Source organism: Oncorhynchus kisutch, linkage group LG20, assembly GCF_002021735.2.
Source record: "Oncorhynchus kisutch isolate 150728-3 linkage group LG20, Okis_V2, whole genome shotgun sequence".
In the NCBI taxonomy this organism is placed as follows: domain Eukaryota; kingdom Metazoa; phylum Chordata; class Actinopteri; order Salmoniformes; family Salmonidae; genus Oncorhynchus; species Oncorhynchus kisutch.
This window is the reverse complement of record NC_034193.2, coordinates 19,311,679-19,325,803: the sequence shown is the minus strand read 5'-3', so window position 1 is coordinate 19,325,803 and position 14,125 is coordinate 19,311,679.

Sequence of the window (14,125 nt, the reverse complement as noted above, 5' to 3'; positions counted from 1 at the left end):
CGGTGTCGGTGCGCCGCTGAAGCCGCGCGTTAAGGGGGGGGGGGGGGGGGGGGTACTGTCACGACTTTCACCGAAGTCGGCTCCTCTCCTTGTTCGGGCAGCGTTTGGCGGTCGACGTCACCAGCTTTCTAGCCATCGCCGCTCCATTTTTCATTGATCCATTTGTTTTGTCTTGTTCCCTGCACACCTGGTTTTCATTCCCCAATCACACTGCATGTATTTATTCCTCTGTTCCCCCTCATGTCTTTGTGTGAAATTGTTTGTGTTACGTGTTAATTGTTGGCGCGCCAGACTGGTTTGCTTATACCGTGTTGTTCACAAAGATGTTTATTGTTAAACATAAATTATTGTGACTGTTTTGCACGTTTTGCACTTTGCCTATGGGCTGGAGGTTTTGACACAGTTGCGTCCGTCTGTTGGTTTCTCCTGCCTCAATAAAGTGTACACAACTCTCTGCTCTCGCCTGTTCACAACTCTCTGATCTCCTGCACCTGACTTCGCTACCAGTACGCACACACCTGACAGTGTTTGTCAGAATAATATTCAAAAGAGTAGATTGTTTTTGTGTTTTAAGTTGGGGCGGGTTGGTTTAGTTATTAGTTGAGATCAATTTAGCTCAGTACAAATATATTTCAGTCTATCTGATACTGGCATCCACCAATCCAGGTTAAGGTCACCCAATATGAATCATTCAGATTTAGCATAGCTAGACAGCAAGTCAGACAATATGCTATGAGCAATCGGGAGGGCTGAAGGAGGGCGATGAACTCCCACTAACGTCAGTTGGGCATTTTTACCAAGGCCCACATTTAGGACAAGACATTCAAATTGCTTGGGGACAGAGGTGGAAATACACACAGCAACATTCAAGTTGTTCTTTATGAATATGGCAACTCCCCCACCTCTGCCAGCTCTGTCAGATCTATTAACTTTCTATCCATTTAGAGACACATCAGTCTGGCACAGACTTTTTTAACCAAGTCTCAGTAATTATAAAAAACTGAGAAGGCAGAATTACAATTAAAACATTTTTTACATGACATTTATATGAATCTGTCCAAGGCCACAGCTACGGGATTTCAGATCAGAGTCACTAACACAAACATGCTATGTTTAGTAGATAACCCTATGAATGAAATAGCCATGGTTTTCATGGTTGGCTTGAAATCGAATAGATACAAGATTGCCTTTTGTTTTATGCCTTGAATGAGGACGTGGATTAATACAAGACTTAATGAGGGCTACCTGTTTCGGGGCAAGGACGGATGCCTCATCACTTTTTTAGTACCTTTTCAATGTTAGCACTCAGCATTGTTGCTTGTTCATGTGTTCACATTTTCCCAGAATTGATTTGATTCTTCAATCACATGGAGCTGATTTCAGACATGATGTTCCTTATTTTGTCTTAGTGTATTTCTGTATCATTTTAGTGTTTCACCACAGTGAAGGCATAAACTAAGGTTTTCTGAGTCTCTATGTTTTGGTTGGATAGGTTTCTCAATTTCTTTCTTAGGTTTTTGAATTCTTCATCAAATAATTTCTCATTGTTGTTAGTTTTCTTAGGTTTTCTGCCTGTATTTAACTTTGATATTCTGATAGGTCAAATATACTGTTCAGGCTGCTAAGTTTGCACACTCACTATTGCAGGGAAACATTTTGTTCAGGAAGTTGTCTCGGAGGGATTGTATTTGTTGTTGGCCAATTGTTTTTTGGTAGGTTTGTACACTACCCTCCTTCCATCTATAGTATTTCTTAATAGCATGCAGTTTGTTCGACTTCGATGCCTCGTGGTTGAGTATTTCTCTGTTCAAGTAGATTGTGATTTTGCTGTGATCTGATAGGGGTGACAGTGGGCTGACTGTGAATGCTCTGAGAGACTCTGGGTTGAGGTCAGTGATAAATTAGTCCACAGTACTACTGCCAAGAGATAAACTATAGGTGTACCTACCGTAGGAGTCCACTCGAAGCCTATCATTAACTTTGTACAGACCCAGCGTGCAACAGAGCTGCAGGAGTTGTGGCCCGTTTTTGTTGGTTGTTTTTTCGTGCGTCTAGGGGGGCAAATTGGGGAGGGGATGCTGTCACTTCCAGGTAGGGCCTCCCGAGTGGCGCAGCGGTCTAAGGCCCTGCGTTGCAGTGCCAGCGGCATCACTACAGACCCGGGTTTGATCCCAGGCTGTGTTGCAGCCGGCCGCGTCCGGAGGCGGTGCATGATTGGCCCAGCATTGTCCGGGTTAGGGGAGGGTATGGATGGCCGGGATGTTCTTGTCCTATCGCGCTCTAGCGACTACGGTCACCAGTTGTACACTGTTTCCTCCGACACATTGTTGCGGATGGCTTCCGGGTTAAGCGAGCAATGTATCAAGAAGCAGTGTGGCTTGGCATGGTCGTGTTTCGAGGGACGCATGGCTCTCGACCTTCGCTTCTCCTGAGTCCGTACGGGAGTTGCAGCGATGGGACAAGACTGTAACTACCAATTGGATTTTTTTTTTTTTAAATAGTATGAGGATTCTATTGGTATCAAGACTCAGGAGAAGACCCAGATGCAGACAGTTTCGAAGTAACAGAAGTTTATTACAGAAACAGGGGGGAAGGCAAAGGACAGGTGAAAGGCAGGCAGAGGTTAGTAGTCCAGGGGGGTGTGACAAGGTACAGAATGGCAGGCAGGCTCAGGGTCAGGGCAGGCAGAATGGTAAAAACCGGGAAAGCTAAAAAAACAGGAACTAGAGAAAGACAGGAGCACAGGAAAAACAGCTGGTAGGCTTGACAAACAAAACAAACTGGCAACAGACAAACAGAGAACACAGGTATAAGCACACTGGGGATAATGGAGAAGAAGGGTGACACCTGGAAGGGGGAGACAAGCACAAAGACAGGTGAAACAGATCAGGGTGTGACAATTGGGGGGATATAGTTTGAGTTTCAATGCCTTTCTTGAAAACTCAAAACCCAATAATCAATAACAATGTAATACCAGAAAAAACACACAAAAAATAAGACGAAATATGAAGAACACAATAAGTAAGTAAGTAAGCATAGTATATACAGGATTAGTTCCAATACCGTATTTACAATGTGCAGGGTTATGTATAGGGGTAAGGTGACTAGGCAACAGGATATAAGATAAACAGAGTAGCAACAGCTTGAATGTGAGTGGGTGTGCGTGTGTGTAGAGTCAGTATAAATGTATGTGCATATTATATGTGAGTGAGCAGTTGATGGAGTAGGTGTGTGTGTGTAGGGCCCCGTGAGTGTGCATAGAGGTCAATAGGTCAATAGGTCAATAAAGATACAAGGTTAACTCAGATAGTCCATGTAGCTATTTTGTTAGCTATTTATCAGTCTTATTGATTGGGGATAGAAGCTGTTCAAGACCCTGTTGGTGTCAGACTTGATGCACCGGTATCACTTGCCGTGCAAGTGGTCGTTGGAGCCTTTAACGATTTTCCGGGCCTTGTTACCACATCCCCTGATATCCTGGATGGCAGGAAGCTAGGCCCCAAGATGCTCTCAATGGTACAGCTGTAGACTTTTTTGCGGATTTGAGGGCCCATGCCAAACTTTTTCAACTTCCTGAGGGGGAAGAGGTGCTTTTGCACCTTCTTCACGACTGTTCGCGTGTGTTTTGACCAATTTAAGCCTTTTGTGATCTGAACACCGAGGAACATGAAGCTCTCGACCTGCTCCACTGCAGCCCCTTCGATGTGGATGGGGGCGTGATCGCTCCCCCGTTTCCTGTAGTCCACGATCATCTCCTTGGTTCTTACTGACGTTGATGGAGAGGTTGTTACTCCGGCACCACACTGCCGAGTCACTGACCACCTCCCTGTAGGCTGACTCATCGTCACCGGCAAACTTGATGATGGTGTTGGAGTTGAGCGTGGCCACGTAGTCATGGGTGAACAGGGAGTACAGGAGGGGACTAAGCACACACCCCTGTGGGGACCCTGTGTTGAGGGTCAGTGTGGTCGGAGGTGATGTTGCCTACTCTCACCACCTGGGGTCGCCCCGTCAGGAAGTCCAGGATCAGTTGCAGAGGGAGATGTTTATTGTCCTAAGCTTGGTGACAAGCTTGGAGGGAACAATGGTGTTGAATGCTGAGCTGTAGTCATTGAACAGCATTAATTCATTCAACATAGGTATTCCTCTTATGTAGGTGGGTAAGGAAAGTGTGGAGAGCAATTGAGATTGTGTCATCTATGGATCTGTTTGGGCGGTATGAAAATTGGAGTGGGTCTAGGGTGTCTGGATGGTGGAGTTAATGTGTGCCATCAACAGCCTCTCAAAGCACTTCATGATTACAGAAGTGAGTGCTACAGGGTGGTAGTCATTGTGGCATGAAGCCTTAGAGTTATTGGGGACAGGAATAATTGTGGTCATTTTGAAACATGTTGGGATTACAGACTGGGACAAGGAGAGGTTGAACATTTGAGTGAATATGCCTGCCAGCTGTTCTCTGCATGCTCTGAGAGTGCTCCCTGGATACTTCCTGTTTGAGTTTCAGCTTGTTAACAGGAAGCAGGAGTACTATGGAGTCATGATCTGATTTTCCAAATGGTTGATGAGGAAGGCCTTGTATGCTTGCTTGGTCGAGGACTTTATCACCCCTAGAGGCGTTGGAGATGTGTTGATGGAATTTGGGCATCACGTGTCTTAGTGATGCGGAGATAACAGCTTCTAGATGTAGGTTTTCTTGCTTATAGCCTTGTACAGTTCGTGAAGTGCCAACTTGGAGGGGCATAGGCCTGATCTGGGGAGGGCTATATAGGGTGTGGCCAGGGTTGGTTTGGGGGGGTGTCGACTGGTTGGGGTGGAGGTGTGGCTGGTGGTGCTGTGGTCTGCGTGTAGGTCCTCAGGGTGCAGGTCTTCTGGGTGCTGGTCCGGGGAGGGGGGGGGGGGGGGGGGTATCACAGGTCTGGGAGGGAGTCTTGCAGGTCTGGGAGGGGTGCTCATCACACTGTTGCTCCTGTGTGAGGTGCTGGGGCTGTGGTTGAATGCAATGTCATTCAGGGTCCTGGCAGGGGGAGACCATGGCCATGGGGGAGACCAAGACCAAGGGGGAGACCATGGCCTTGTAGAAGTGTGCCTAGTCATAGAGGCTGTCCCAATCCAGGGATGCGGTGATGGGCCAGATGGTTTCGAGGTACAGTCATAGGAAATGCTTGCATTGTATGGTGGCAGGGTGAACATATTTTCACGGAAGCAGGGTGGAGATGACCACTCATGTGTTAGGGAAGAGGAGCTTATATTTTTACGTTTTACGTGCAGCTTAATTTTTTTCTTCTTCTGGGGAAACTGTACTTTGATCGCCTCTTCATTTGGGTGGGGGAGATTGCAATACTTTGCTGCCATTGTATTCAAGGTCATTCACACCTCTCACGTCACACTTTAGTACTAACTTCATAAAGGAAAATATAATCTTATATGAAGATATCTAGAGATAATTGTAATAATTTTTATTTTGCTTCTAGTCCTTGGAAGTAGCTACAGATTGAGCATCTACTCACTCACTTGCAGGTTGGGCGGATTTTTTTTGTGCTGGTTATTGTTTTGCTGGGTAGTCCTTGGCAGTCCTTAGCAGTAAGAATCCAATTCAAGGTTGTACGGTTGAAGTTTTGACTCTCTCTCTCTCCATCCCTCCATCCCTCCCTCCCCTGCCCCGTCCCACTCCCCCTCTACTCTGACGACCAGTGCCCCTTGGGCCATGCTGTGCTTGCTGAAGCGCTATGCTGTGAGTGAGCGAGAGCGTGGCCCAACATCAATAGGGGTGAGTTACACAGGTCAGAGGTTCAAACGCAGGTCACAGCGTCACTGCGACACTCTACGCCTCTACCCGAGTGTTCTTGGGTGTGATTGTGTGTGTCTACTTGTTTTGCTACCCCAGTGTCCTAAAATTCACCCAGATGTCCTGACAATTCACCCCAATGTCCTGACAATTCATCCCAATGCCCTGACAATTCATCCCAATGCCCTGACAATTCATCCCAATGCCCTGACAATTCATCCCAATGTCCTGACAATTCATCCCAATGCCCTGACAATTCATCCCAATGTCCTGACAATTCATCCCAATGCCCTGACAATTCATCCCAATGTCCTGACAATTCATCCCAATGCCCTGACAATTCATCCCAATGTCCTGACAATTCATCCCAATGCCCTGACAATTCATCCCAATGCCCTGACAATTCATCCCAATGTCCTGACAATTCATCCCAATGTCCTGACAATTCATCCCAATGTCCTGACAATTCATCCCAATGCCCTGACAATTCATCCCAATGTCCTGACAATTCCTCCCAATGTCCTGACAATTCATCCCAATGTCCTGACAATTCATCCCAATGCCCTGACAATTCATCCCAATGTCCTGACAATTCATCCCAATGTCCTGACAATTCCTCCCAATGTCCTGACAATTCATCCCAATGTCCTGACAATTCATCCCAATGCCCTGACAATTCATCCCAATGTCCTGACAATTCATCCCAATGCCCTGACAATTCATCCCAATGCCCTGACAAGGTGGGAAAACAAGTCAGGACTTTTTCATTATGCCAACATGTGTTTACTGACTGTGGCTCAGCACCCAGGGTTCAATCTCTTGACTGGACCAGTTTCTAATTAACATGCAATTAACATGTAATTAACATGCTGATGAGGGCACGTCAGAGGCAGTGACTCTCAGATACATTGGCCATCAGTGGACTTATACTGTATTTAGTAGCCTAACTTTTCTGTCATATAGAAGATATTACAAGATACTGGCATAAGATCAATTATAATAATATCAATGAATAGCAGGAATAATCATAACCACATCTTTATCGTCATTATTACCTTTATCAATATACAGGTAACTGCCTAAATACAATAAACACTTGAGTAAATGAGGGAGACACAGTATATTGAAAGCAGGTGCTTCCACACGGGTGTGGTTCCTGAGTTAATTAAGAAATTAACATCCCATCATGCATAGGGTCATGTATAAAAATGCCCAGTTGCTCATTATTTTGGCTACCATGGCTAGAAGAGATCTCAGTGACATTGAAAGAGGGGTCTCAAAGGAGCATAGTGTTTTTTTAACCTTTATTTAACTAGGCAAGTCAGTTAAGAACCAATTCTTATTTACAATGACGGCCTACACCTGCCAAACCCTAACCAGGACGATGCTGGGCCAATTGTGCGATGCCCTAGGGGACTCCCGATCATGGCTGGTTGTGATACAGCCCGGGATCAAACCAGGTTCTGCAATGACGCCTCTAGCACTGTGCTTTAAACTACTGCGCCAGTCGGGTTTAAAGTGTGTGTGTGTGTGTGTGTGTGTGTGTGTGTGTGTGTGTGTGTGTGTGTGTGTGTGTGTGTGTGTGTGTGTCTCAGTCACCAGATCTCAATTTAACACTTATTGGAGAATCCGGATGGGTCCTGAGAGAGCGTTTCCCTCCACTAATCAACAAACCACCAAATGTTGTAATTTATTGTGGAAGACACTTTGTTGGTTATGGTTGACATTCATAGAGTGCTGTTCAAAAGATTGTGATGACAGTTGAGATGGAGGATGCCCTCGTTATGTGCGAGGTGGTTGTTGTGTTCTGAATGGCCACCCAGTGGGCAATGTGGAATGTTCTGGCAATGGATACAGGACAAGACAGGGATCTATTGGGACAACACCTGCCATAATGCTGAATATAGCTTAGCATTGAATTAATTATTAAGAGTGTAGTGTACAATACATATTTTGTAACTAACTAATCGTCGTATGAAACATTTTCACCCAGCGAAAGGCTGGCAGTGGTTTCTGTTTGAGGTAGAGCACAATGTGACAGAACAGTCATGCCAGGAGTGAAAGGAGGAGCATTGGATAGCAGAGACAGGGCTGCAAACTCTCACATTCTGCAAACTGTCACCATCTGAAAATTACTTAGAAATGAGTAACAGCGAAATGTCCTTATGATTTGTTGTTAATAATTATGTACTAACAATGACTTATTATAATACTACTTTGGTGGTAGCTTATATATGTCCTATGTTACACATATACAAGTGTATATTATACAAGTGGGTATTATACACGTGTGAATTGGAAATGTGTTTTTTGCATATCTCAACTCTCCCTGAGAGACCCTCATAGAGTGGGTCCACGGCCAGGGAATTACTTATTATGCATTTCAAGTAATTATCAAGTATTTTATTTATTTAGAAACATAAGTAATTATATTATAAATACCAAATGAGTGTAAAATAAAGTACTGTAAAATAAAACCAAACAGCTAAAAGCTAGGGCTGACTCAGAGCCTGTGATGAAGATGACTAACAGAGAAGTGAGAATTATTCCTATTTTTGATTCCGCGGCGTTGCTCTAAATTATAACAGCGTTAAGGCTAAATGTAATTAATATGTTATTGTCTGAGGTGAAATGTTGTTAAAAATGTGTCGAACAGCCCAGCTTCTCTTTACTCAGAAATAAGCTTCTTGTGTGAATGGAACATTTCTGGGATTTTTTACTTCAGCTCATGAAACATGGGACAACACTTTACATGTTGCGTTCATTTTTGTTCAGTGTAGTTGTATTATCTTATTGAATATATTTGTAATATTTGTGTTTTGCGACCAAATGTATATTTGATGAAGAATTATGGAGAAAAGCCAATTGTTGAAGTGCTTAGGCCCATTCTGCATACTTGAAATATGTGAAGGATCACATTTTTATTTTTTAAATTCAAACTTTAGGGTGCAAAGCTGACAGACCACAACACAGTCAAAGACATTTACCGGTATTAGACTCACTATGACCTCTTCTCTTCTTCTTTTTGTTGTTGTTGTTTAAAGGAAATAGTGTCGTTTTTTTAAGCATCTAACCATTTGTATTTTAAGAATGTTTAAAAGATTCATTGATGTACTTTTCATTCTAATGTATTGTATTTGAGAGGGTGTTGTGCACACTAGTATGACATTACAAAGGTAGATTCAAATATACACTATATATTCAAAAGTATGTGGACACCCCTACAAATTAGTGGACTCAGCTATTTCAGCCACACCTGTTGCTGACAGGTGTATAAAATAGAGCAAACTGCCATGCAATCTCCATAGACAAACATTGGCAGTAGAAATGCCTTACTGAAGAGCTCAGTGACTTTCAACGTGGCACCATCATATGATGCCACCTTTCCAACAAGTCAGTTCGTCAAATTTCTGCCCTGCTAGAGCTGCCCTGGTAAGGGCTATTACTCTGAAGTGGAAACGTCTAAGAGAAACAACAGCTCAGCCGCGAAATGGTAGGCCACACAAGCTCACAAAGTGGGACCGTGCTGAAGCACGTAAAAATCATCTATCCTCGGTTGCAACCCTCACCACATACAGTACATGGATTTTGTACTGTATATATGTGGTAGTGGTGAAATAGGGGCCTGAGAGCACACAGTCTGAATGTATTTGAATGTTTTTAAAATTGTATAAACTGCCTTAATTTTGCTGGACCGCAGGAAGAGTATGGGATATTTCTTATGGTGATCCATAATACAAAATAAATACAAATACTATGAGTTCCAAACTTCCTCTGGAAGTAACATCAGCACAAGACCTGTTTGTCAGGAGCTTCATGAAATGGGTTTCCATAGCCGAGCAGCCGAACACAAGCCTAAGATCACCATGTGCAATGCCAAGCGTCGGCTGGAGTTGTGTAAAGCTCGCCACCATTGGACTCTGGAGCAGTGGAAACCCATTCTCTGGAGTGAAGAATCACACTTTACCATCTGTCAGTCCGACGGATGAATCTGGGTTTGGCGGATGCTAGCAGAACACCATCTGCCTGAATGCATAGTGCCGACTGTAAAGTTTAGTCAAGGAGGAATAACGGTCTGGGGTTGATTTCATGGTTCGGGCTAGGCCTATTAGTTCCAGAGAAGGGAAATCTTAACACTACAGCATACAATGACATTCTAGACAATTCTGTGCTTCCACCTTTGTGGCAACAGTTTGGGGAAGGCCCTTTCCTGTTTCAGCATGACAATGCCCCCGTGTAGAAAGTTAAGTCCATACAGAAATGTTTTTAGGAGATCGGTGTGGAAGAACTTGACTGGCCTGCACAGAGCCCTGACCTCAACTCTATCGAACACCTTTGGGATGAATTGGACTGCTAGCCAGGCCTAATTGCCCAACATCAGTTCCCAACCTCACTAATGCTCTTGTGGCTGAATGGAAGCAAGTCCCCGCAGCAATGTTCCAACATCTAGTGGAAAGCCTTCCCAGAAGAGTGGAGGCTGTTATAGCAGCACAGGGGGAACTAACTCCATATTAATGCCCATGATTTTGGAATGAGATGTTCGACGAGCAGGTGTCCACATCCTTTTGGGCATGTAGTGTATTTATTCAGAAAATAATACATATATTGATATACAGTATATTTGATATGTTGAATGAAATTACTTAAATATGAAAATATGAAAAACATGCAACTCCCCAACCCATATATAGCACATTGTTGTTCTAACACTTGAAGTATCACTTGTTGAAGTGTGACATAGTTTATTCTTAGTGATAGCACTGCTTTATAGTCGCTAAATAGAATTCTGCACATAAAGAACAGCAATTTTTATATATTTTTTTATTTAACCTTTATTTAACCAGGTAGGCTAGTTGAGAACAAGTTCTCATTTACAACTGGCCAAGATAAAGCAAAGCAGTTTGACGCATACAACAACACAGAGTTACACATGGAATAAACAAACATACAGTCAATAATACAGTAGAAAAAGTCTACATACAGTGTGTGCAAATGAGGTAGGATAAGGGAGGTAAGGCAATAAATTGGCCATGATGGCAAGGTAATTACAATATAGCAATTAAACACTGGAATGGTAGATGTGCAGGAGATGAATGTGCAAGTAGAGATACTGGGGTGCAAAGGAGCAAGATAAATAAATAAATACAGTATGGGGATGAGGTAGTTGGATGGGCTATTTCTGTAGATGGGCTATGTACAGGTGGAGTGATCTGTGAGCTGCTCTGACAGCTGGTGCTTAAAGCTAGTGAGAGAGATATGAGTCTCCAGCTTCAGTGATTTTTGCAATTCGTTTCGAGTCACTGGCAGCAGAGAACTGGAAGGAAAGGCGGCCAAATTAAAAATTGGCTTTGGGGGTGACCAGTGAGATATACCTGCTGGAGCGTGTGCTACGGGTGGGTGCTGCTATGGTGACCAGTGAGCTGAGATAAGGTGGGGCTTTACCTAGCAGAGACTTGTAGATGACCTGGAGCCAGTGGGTTTGGCGACGAGTATGAAGCGAGGGCCAGCCAACGAGAGCGTACAGGTCGCAGTGGTGGGTAGTATATGGGGCTTTGGTGACAAAACGGATGGCACTGTGATAGACTGCATCCAGTTTGTTGAGTAGAGTGTTGGAGGCTATTTTGTAAATGACATCGCCGAAGTCGAGGATCGGTAGGATGGTCAGTTTTACGAGGGTATGTTTGGCAGCATGAGTGAAGGATGCTTTGTTGCGAAATAGGAAGCCGGTTCTAGATTTATTTTTGGATTGGAGATGCTTAATGTGAGTCTGGAAGGAGAGTTTACAGTCTAATCAGACACCTAGGTATTTGTGGTTGTCCACATATTCTAAGTCAGACCCGTCCAGAGTGGTGATGCTAGTCGGGCGGGCAGGTGCAGGCAGCGATCGGTTGAAGAGCATGCATTTAGTTTTACTTGCATTTAAGAGCAGTTGGAGGCCACGGAAGGAGAGTAGTATGGCATTGAAGCTCGTCTGGAGGTTAGTTAACACAGTGTCTAAAGAAGGGCCAGAGGTATACAGAATGGTGTCGTCTGCGTAGAGGTGGATCAGAGAATCACCAGCAGCAAGATGTCATTGATGTATACAGAGAAGAGAGTCGGCCCGAGAATTGAACCCTGTGGCACCCCCATAGAGACTGCCAGAGGTCCGGACAACAGGCCCTCCGATTTTACACACTGAACTCTATCAGAGAAGTAATTGGTGAACCCGGCGAGGCAATCGTTTGAGCAACCAAGGCTGTTGAGTCTGCCAATAAGAATGTGGTGATTGACAGAGTCGAAAGCCTTGGCCAGCTTGATGAATACGGCTGCCCAGTACTGTCTCTTATTGATGGCAGTTATGATATCATTTAGGACCTTGAGCGTGGCTGAGGTGCACCAATGACCAGCTCTGAAACCAGATTGCATAGCGGTTTCAGAGCTGGTCATTGGTTGAGATTTGAAATGTTTGGTAATCTGTTCGTTAACTTGGCTTTTGATGACCTTAGAAAGGCAGGGTAGGATAGATATAGGTCTGTAGCAGTTTGGGTCTAGAGTGTCTCCCCATTTGAAGAGGGGGATGACTGTGGCAGCTTTCCAATCTTTGGGAATCTCAGACGATATGATAGAGAGGTTGAACAGGCTAGTAATAGGGGTTGCAACAATTTTGGCAGATAATTTTAGAAAGAGAGGGTTCAGATTGTCTAGCCCGGCTGATTTGTAGGGGTCCAGATTTTGCAGCTCTTTCAGAACATCAGCTATCTGGATTTGGGTGAAGGAGAAATGGGGGAGGCTTGGGCGAGTTGCTGTGGGGGGTGCAGGGCTGTTGATCGGGGTAGGGGTAGCCAGGTGGAGAGCATGGCCAGCCGTAGAAAAATGCTTATTGAAATTCTCAATTATAGTGGATTTATCGATGGCAACAGTGTTTCCTAGCCTCAGTGCAATGGGCAGCTGAGAGGAGGTGCTCTTATTCTCAATGGACTTTACAGTGTCCCGGAACTTTTTTGAGTTTGTGTTACAGGATGCAAATTTCTGCTTGAAAAAGCTATCCTTAGCTTTCCTAACTGCCTGTGTATATTGGTTCTGAAACGTTGTATATCACGGGTGCTATTCGATGCTAATGCAGAACGCCACAGGATGTTTTTGTTCTGGTCAAAGGCAGTCAGGTCTAGAGACCTGTTCCTGGTTCCAATTTTTTTGAATGGGGCATGCTTATTTAAGATGGGGAGGAAGGCACTTTTAAAGAATAACCAGGCATCCTCTACTGACGAGATGAGGTCAATAATCTTCCAGGATACCCGGGCCAGGTCGATTAGAAAGGCCTGCTCGCTGAAGTGTTTAGGGAGCGTTTGACAGTGATGAGGGGTGGTCGTTTGACCGCAGACTCATTACGGATGCAGGCAATGACGCAGTGATCGCTGAGATCCTGGTTGAAAACAGCAGAGGTGTATTTAGAGGGCAGGTTGGTCATCATGATATCTATGAGGGTGCACGTGTTTACGGATTTCGGGTTGTACCTGGTGGTTTCATTGATAATTTGCGTGAGATTGAGGGCATAAAGCTTAGATTGTAGGATGGCTGGGGTGTTAAGCATGTCCCAGTTTAGGTCACCTAGCAGCACGAGCTCTGAAGATAGATGGGGGGGCAATCGATTCACATATGGTGTCCAGGGCACAGCTAGGACGGGCACAATAACATTTTACACAAATTCATATGAATACAAATTGCTGCTGAGGCAGAAGCCCGCTCTCAATCTTCAAAATACACCAGAGAACATAGTTTAGCCACAGAGGATCAATAGTTTCTAAAAAAAGAACTGTGGCTAAAGTTTTTTCACAAGCACATACAGGTGTCGGCCATAATAATGGAAATACCAACAAAAGTGTCTTAATAGGGTGTTGGTCCACCACGAGCTGCCAGAACAGCTTCAAAGCGACTTGGCATAGGTTCTACAAATGGACCTAAACCATGCCAGGAAAATTCACCCCACACACCATAAGATACACTTTGTATTTCTCATTTACTCAAGTGTTTCCTTTATTTTGGGAGTTACCACTATGACTACAGTCAGGAAGGCTGCAATTTGGGCAACACGTGCACCAAATATTGAACAGCTTGTTGTTGTGGTCATAGACATATTATCCATAGAAAATAGAACGATTTTGGAACCTCTTACCCTGGAAATTTGACTGTTAAACTCATGGGTACACTAGCAATGGCTGCCAGTCCTGACTTGAATGGTAACTGCCATATATGAATTATATTACTGGGGTTGGTTGCAGCTGTCAGTTTGCCTAAATATAATATAACTCCCAGTTTTGAGTAAACAGCAGTACTGTTTTTCAAAGTATCTTACTTGAGATA